Source organism: Brienomyrus brachyistius, chromosome 8 (assembly GCF_023856365.1).
Source record: "Brienomyrus brachyistius isolate T26 chromosome 8, BBRACH_0.4, whole genome shotgun sequence".
NCBI lineage: Eukaryota > Metazoa > Chordata > Actinopteri > Osteoglossiformes > Mormyridae > Brienomyrus > Brienomyrus brachyistius.
Genome location: NC_064540.1, coordinates 13676309 through 13682882, shown reverse-complemented (window position 1 = coordinate 13682882; position 6574 = coordinate 13676309). Strand labels below are relative to the sequence as shown.

At 39.8% G+C, this 6574-nt stretch overlaps 2 long non-coding RNA genes and 3 other non-coding genes across 5 annotated transcripts; all 5 read right to left on the bottom strand.

The window, feature by feature from the left end:
* Positions 1–376: 376 nt before the first annotated feature.
* On the bottom strand, positions 377–3132 carry LOC125747016 (uncharacterized). The gene is made up of 2 exons (XR_007399133.1): positions 1961–3132; positions 377–1148 (listed from the first exon to the last, which is right to left on the bottom strand). It is a non-coding gene; the product is annotated as an uncharacterized LOC125747016 (long non-coding RNA).
* A 201-nt stretch (positions 3133–3333) lies between these two features.
* LOC125747015 (uncharacterized) lies at positions 3334–6180 on the bottom strand. Its single transcript, XR_007399132.1, has 5 exons — positions 5566–6180; positions 5128–5190; positions 4857–4936; positions 4607–4662; positions 3334–3439 (listed from the first exon to the last, which is right to left on the bottom strand). It is a non-coding gene; the product is annotated as an uncharacterized LOC125747015 (long non-coding RNA).
* LOC125748210 (small nucleolar SNORD12/SNORD106) lies at positions 3503–3593 on the bottom strand. The gene has a single exon (XR_007399490.1). It is a non-coding gene; the product is annotated as a small nucleolar SNORD12/SNORD106 (small nucleolar RNA).
* Positions 4723–4813, bottom strand: LOC125748212 (small nucleolar SNORD12/SNORD106). Its single transcript, XR_007399492.1, has one exon. It is a non-coding gene; the product is annotated as a small nucleolar SNORD12/SNORD106 (small nucleolar RNA).
* On the bottom strand, positions 5003–5089 carry LOC125748211 (small nucleolar SNORD12/SNORD106). Its single transcript, XR_007399491.1, has one exon. It is a non-coding gene; the product is annotated as a small nucleolar SNORD12/SNORD106 (small nucleolar RNA).
* Positions 6181–6574: the final 394 nt, after the last annotated feature.

Here is a 6574-nt window from a genome sequence, read left to right as displayed (position 1 = left end):
ATGAACAAACATACAAAGTGTCTCAGTTTATTCAAGATGCAAATATTGCACAGTAAGGTATTACAGGGAAAAATACATCTAGTGGACCAAATACTAAAATAGATTTACTTTGCACCCTGTTATCAAACTGGGCCTGGCCTCAATATATTACATACTTCCTGGGCACAGTCTGGGAAATCCCCCCCCCCCCCCAGTATGACAAAGCCACCCCTGGCAGACTGTCTATGGGATGGAGAAGATTTCCCTGTGTCAGGTGTGTGTCTGTGCATTTCCATCACCATGCTCAGATATTCAATAGAGCTGAGAAATAAAGGCAGAAAGCAGTAGAGAATCGTAAATGGCTGAAGCAGTCAATAGTGACGAAGCAAAAACAGGATTTTAGGCATTTTTTCAAATTTATTAAAAATAAAACACAAACATCACATTGGCATACAGCTGGGGAAAAAATTTAAACCACTCTATTATTATTTTTTAAATTCCAAATGACAATTAACATTTGTACAACAGCTAGTATAATCCCCACACCGTAATGTTACTTCTGCACAGCAAAACATCATTTCTCATTGCTTCACATAAATTTTATGTTTTAGTGCATACACTACCGTTGAAAAAGTTTGGGGTCACTTAAAATTTCTTTTAGTTTTTTTTGACCATCAAAATAACATCGGATTGATCAGAAATACTGTGTAGACATTATCAATGTTATAAATCATAGCTGTTTTTAACGGAATATCTACATAGGTGTACAGAGGCCCAATATCAGCAACAATTAACCAACATTCCACTGGAACACAAGGCTATCATTTTAAAAGGTTAACTGATCATTAGAAACCCTTTTGCAATTATGTCAGCACAGATGAAAATTGTTTTGCTGATTAAAGAAGCAATGAAACCGGTCTTCTTTGGACTACCTGAGGATCTGGAGCATCAGCAATTGTGGGTTTGATTACAAGTTCAAAATGGTGAAAATCAAAGAACTTTCTTCTGAAACTCATCAGTCTATTCTTGTTCTGAGAAATGAAGGCAATTCCGTGCAAGAAAATTGCCAGGAAACTGGAGATCTTGTACAATGCTGTTTACTAGTCACAGAGCAGTGCAAGCTGGCTCTAACCACAATAGAACGAGGAGAGGGAGGCCCTGGTGCACAACTGAGGGAGAAGATAAATATATTAGAGTGTGTAGTTTGAGAAACAGACTCTTCATAGGTCTTCAAGTTCAGCTTCGCCAGTGGGATGGAGCTACACGGGTGATTGGACATGATGCTTAGAATTGAGGCAAATGCCCCCCATGATGCAAAACTTGGATGCACCCGAAATAAATGTAAAATGTGATAGGAAAGGGTCTGAATACGATATTTATGTTACTACGATGGTTGTTTTTTTTTTTATTTGAATAAGTTTGCAAAACAACTAAAAATAACCAAAATAAACTTCTGTTTTCACATTGTCATTTTGTTGCATTGAAGGTACATTGCTTAGGTAAAAATCTAGGTAAATGATCATAGTGTCAGGCTGCAACATAAAATGTGGATGTCTGAATACTTTCTGAATGCACCGTATGCTGTTAGTCCAATAGCAGCGTGGCAAACTCCATGGCGATTAATAGCTGCTGAGGCACAGTGATAGCTGGTAGCCTTTCAGTGGAGTGTGATTTTAGCATTTACAAAATGCTTTCCCTTTTCCCCACTCAGACAAGGCCACACTGAGGAGGTCATTCAAGAGCCAAGCCACAAAAATACTAAAAATACTACAGCGTTTCTTGATAATTGGAGCATTGGCTTTTGCAATCCCAACTATGTATCAAATATGAAGGCCAGTTTCAGATAAAGCCCTGATCGAAGGCTTGTATCATTCTCAGAGAATCATGTGATTGGTAACGCGGCATCAGTCCCCTCAAAGACACGCTATTGATTCATTAGGAGTTTGATGTTCTACAGTCTAATTCTGCTTGGGGCTCCTACCCGAACCGTGGGGTTCCCACAATGCATCCGGGTCATCCCCGACACCTGCAGCGGTGGAAACCGGTGATGCCTCACCAGGGCACAGATCTCACAGGGACCGTGATGCCATCAGCTCCACTTTGTCCCTTGAACAGAGCATGGAGTATGACGCTGTGAAAGCCACTGTGTTAAGAGCATATGAACTGGTGCCCGAGGCCTTTCGTGAGCTTCATAAATCTGCTTTTCACTCATTTAGAATTCACTTGTGAGACTGTTGTGCAAGTCCTCTCACAAGTGCCGCAAGTGGTATCTCTGACTTTGATCAGCTCAAGGAGGTAATACTGTTGGAGGAGTTTAAAAATTGCCTGCTGGACTGGATGGTTATTTAAATGAGCAGAAGGTTCCAGAGAATGTTTTTACTGCCATGAGCTGGGTCACATATCAGTGCCCTGGTCTTTCATAGCAGAGGGAGTTTTGCTGTTCTCAGAAGGAACTTACTGCAGTAGTGATGCCTTGGTACGGGGGATTAATTTAGGCACCAAAGGTTCCCTTCCATCATGTATATTTAAGAACCGGCGACTTCTCTAGTTGTGTGCAAGTTGCAGTTCGATTGAAATCGTGAAGTCACGTTCATTTTAGGCAAGGGCAATGTGGGAGGTAAAGTAGTCGCTCTGCCCAAAGTCATATCAGAGCCCAAATCTCTAAAAATAACGTTGCAGGATCATCCAGCTGTGTTTCCTGCTTCACTCGTGCCCAACGCCGTAAGCACAAAGCACACACAAACACCATGAACTTCAAAATAAACTCCTTTATTAAACATCACAAATACTGCATGTCATATGTGATTCTAATATATTTGGCTGTGTATTAGTTATGTACTATTGGGGGGGCGGGGGAGTTATCAGGTATAACTTAATGACTAGGAAAACAGCAGAAGCTGTACACATCACAATGCCACACACACACCAAGCAGCAGCTTAACCTTACTGACCTGATAACAGACCAATAGTTTAAAAATAAAAATTATATCAAGACATACTGAACTTTGGCTCATAGTAATGGGCTTTTGCCCTATGTTTACATCACATTACATTGTAGCCTTAAAGCTTTGCAAACACTATATGGAAGAGTTGGCTAGTTGTCTCAAACAAAAATGGTAATGAACACAAATGTATCAAGTGAAGATATATATATATATATATATATATATATATATATATATATATACACATATATATATATATATACATATATACATACACATACATATATACATACACACACACACACACACACACACACACACACTTTAACCCTCTGAGGTCTTGTGGTAGGGAACACACTTTCACTGACTGGGGCATGGTCACACATTTCATTCAATATCATACACTTAATTCATGGCAAATAATTTATTTCTTATACATTTGCTTTGGCATTAAACTCATCCTACTCACGTGTGGTCTCAGCACTCCATTCTCTTTAGATCAGCATAACAGCTCCCTACAACATAATGTGTATTAGTCTTTCAAGAAATAAAAGGGGTGTTGGGCATTCAATTCCACTTTTGGTGAATCAGACAGATTTGGCTTAAAAATACTGGCAGTCAACAGGGTCGATCTGCTGGGGAAAAAAGTCAGTCATCATCAACACCAAAAGATGAAGAGGAACAGGAAAACTTATCCCAAATACTGCAGTCTCTAATACCTTCAAAAGCAAAGACGTTGCCAGACTGGTAGGTTTGTACAACAATTGAGTATTAACCCTTCCTTCATACAATGGAAATACAACTTTAATGAAATAACTCAACCATCATATTTCAAATAAAACTGGCATAAATAGTATTGTTTTAGAAACAGTGCGTCGTAAAAGCAGTGACCACTGTTTAGGCACAGGAGTGTGAACTTCTGTTCTGATCTCACCCTTGTCCATGGTCGGCTGACATTAAGATGCCATGGAATCCGATAAATTGAGAATCGAGAAATCTACTTTCAACTCTTGCTGTATAAATGCCACGATATCTTTCAAAAAAAGCTAAATATCACGATATCAAATTTGCCAATATCATGCAGTCCTAGCCTGAAGTGCTACCACGGGAAAAACGGCAGGCTAGCAAGATGCTAAACAACTTGCAGCACACCCCCCCCAGCTGGAAACAAAACATTTGCTTAGGAGTAAGGGTTATGCCACTGTGTCGCCGCAACATTTCTGGGGAGGTGTGGGATAAGGCTGGTCCATACATCTCCACAAGCGTACTAGTGAACACGTCCACGTGAACGACGCGTTTGACGTCACCGTGCACCTCGTGCCTCCGTAGACAAATGCCTGCTGCACTACAGATGTATGGCCGCGCAGTGATGTACATACAGCTCTGGACACACTGCGTATGATCGAGCTGCTAGCACCCACTTTAAATACCAACATGGATACTTTTAACGAGCTTTGGGGTAGTTTAAAAACTCTGCAGACTATATACAAGGTAATTAAACTTATGCACATGTAAAAGTGAGGGCATGTGTGTGCAGATTTGTCTTCAATTGAAAATCTCACTCCAGCCAGCTGATCAAAGTTGTATTCGATGCATTCTAGACACTTTCGAACTTCACAGTCCACATTCATGTAGAATTCCCACCCACCGGCAACAGTTTTGCAAACTCTCTCCATACTTACTTAACTCTCTGCTTTCATGGGTCACCCATCTGCTTTGGCCAAGCTATTCACCACCCCTGTAGGAGGACATACTACTTATTTCTGCAATCTACTAGGAGTCACCATTTGTAATTTAAGCTGGTGAATCAGAGAAGTTTGGCTTAAAATACACAGGCAGTCAACAGGGTCGATCTGCCGGGGAAAAAATCAGTCATCATCAACACCAGTTAGTCATGTGGTTCTTATATCTTCCATTCAGGATTACACTTACCTGAAAAGCCATTGCACTGTTTTGTAGTAATCTGTCAGACTTAATGCCAAACTCTCCAATATGTCATCTACCTGGCATTTCTGTAAAACAGCACAGCAGTCTTAGACAGAGAGACAAGATGTGGTAACAGTTCTTGTTCAAGTTTTGCCATCTTATCAGACAAAATTGGCTTAATTTATAAAAAGTCACCAGGGACGATCTGCCGGGGAAAAAATTCAGTCATCATAGATAGCAATAAAAATCAGGATTACTGACAATATTGCAGACTCACCTTAAAATTCAAGAAATCTTCAGTTCTTCTGGTCCTTTTAATAGCGCAGCTCTTTAAGCATCCCTAACGAAGAAATTTGGAACATCGTGTTATATTTACATAGGTATCCATATGATCTGCATATAGAAAATAACATGTACGGAAGGAACGAAACAGTATAACGCACAGATGAAAAAACTTCCCTAAAACCAGATAAAAACGTTCCGTGAAATGCACATTTATTAATTTTTTTTGGGGGGGGGGGGGGTCGCATGGATCCAACACGTGGTCAGGCTCCTTGTTTGAATAAAAAAGCACCGATTTCCATTTCCACATTTCTAAGTTAAAACTAAATCCTCTTAACATCTAAATAAGGGAAATAGCGTGCTAGATTCTATGCAACTAAAACTGGATATGTTTATTAAAAGCAAACAAAAAAAACCAAGTACGCGTACTCACCATACTCAACCCAGCATACAATGACCGACGAAGAGAAAAGAAGGGGCGAGCGCAGGCGACTACGATTTATATGGTTAGTCAAGATTTCTGCGCATGTATTTTAGAGGAACTGCATCATGGGAAACGTAGTGCATAATTATGCTTTGAAATTGCAGGTAAAATTTCTTTGCGGGGGAATTGTAATTAATATTTGCTCTTAGCAAATGGTGGTGGATGGACACAATGCAATTACTAATAAAGTAATAAAGAAATACATAATCTGAAAATCAGGTGGTGAACACTGTTACTGAACATGCTAATCTCAATTAGTTTTATAGTATTTAGTCATTTTATTCTCCCCTTTCCACACGTAATTAATTAATATGGATCTCTCTCTCTCTCTCTCTCTCTTAAAATATGTCAGCACTTTCGTCGCCTTTTCGGGCTACATACTAACGCTATATTTGTGTGTGTGTCTGTGCGCGTGTATGTATGTGATGGATAAAGTAAAATTAACTGGTTTTGAAGGTTAATAAGTTTACTTAACACTGAATATTTAAAATGGGGCTATAAATATACATAAAAGACTAAGAAAAATTACGAAAACCACAAAGCACACGGTTTGGAATTATAGCAACTCACTTCACTGCGTGCGCTTTCAGTTGCGGACGAGAGGACGTAAAAATCGTCATCAGGGGACGGCAGCGGTCGGTGAGCGCGTAGTCTAAATTTTTATGTCATGGGGAAACCTTGCAGGTCGACTGCGCATGAGCAAGATAATTGACTAGGTATATCCAGTAGATGGCAGCTCTGGAAACCTTTTCACATCTATATTTCTTCAAGATTAATGATATATTACTACAGAGCCCCGAAGAAGTCAGGTTGAGAAATGTTTAAAATATTTTTATATACTTTCATGTTCCCTCACAATAGTTTTCCATCCATCCCTCCATTTTCCAAACCACTTATCCTACTGTGTATCCCGGAAGCCTATCCCAGAAGCAATGGGCACGAGGCAGGGAACAACCCA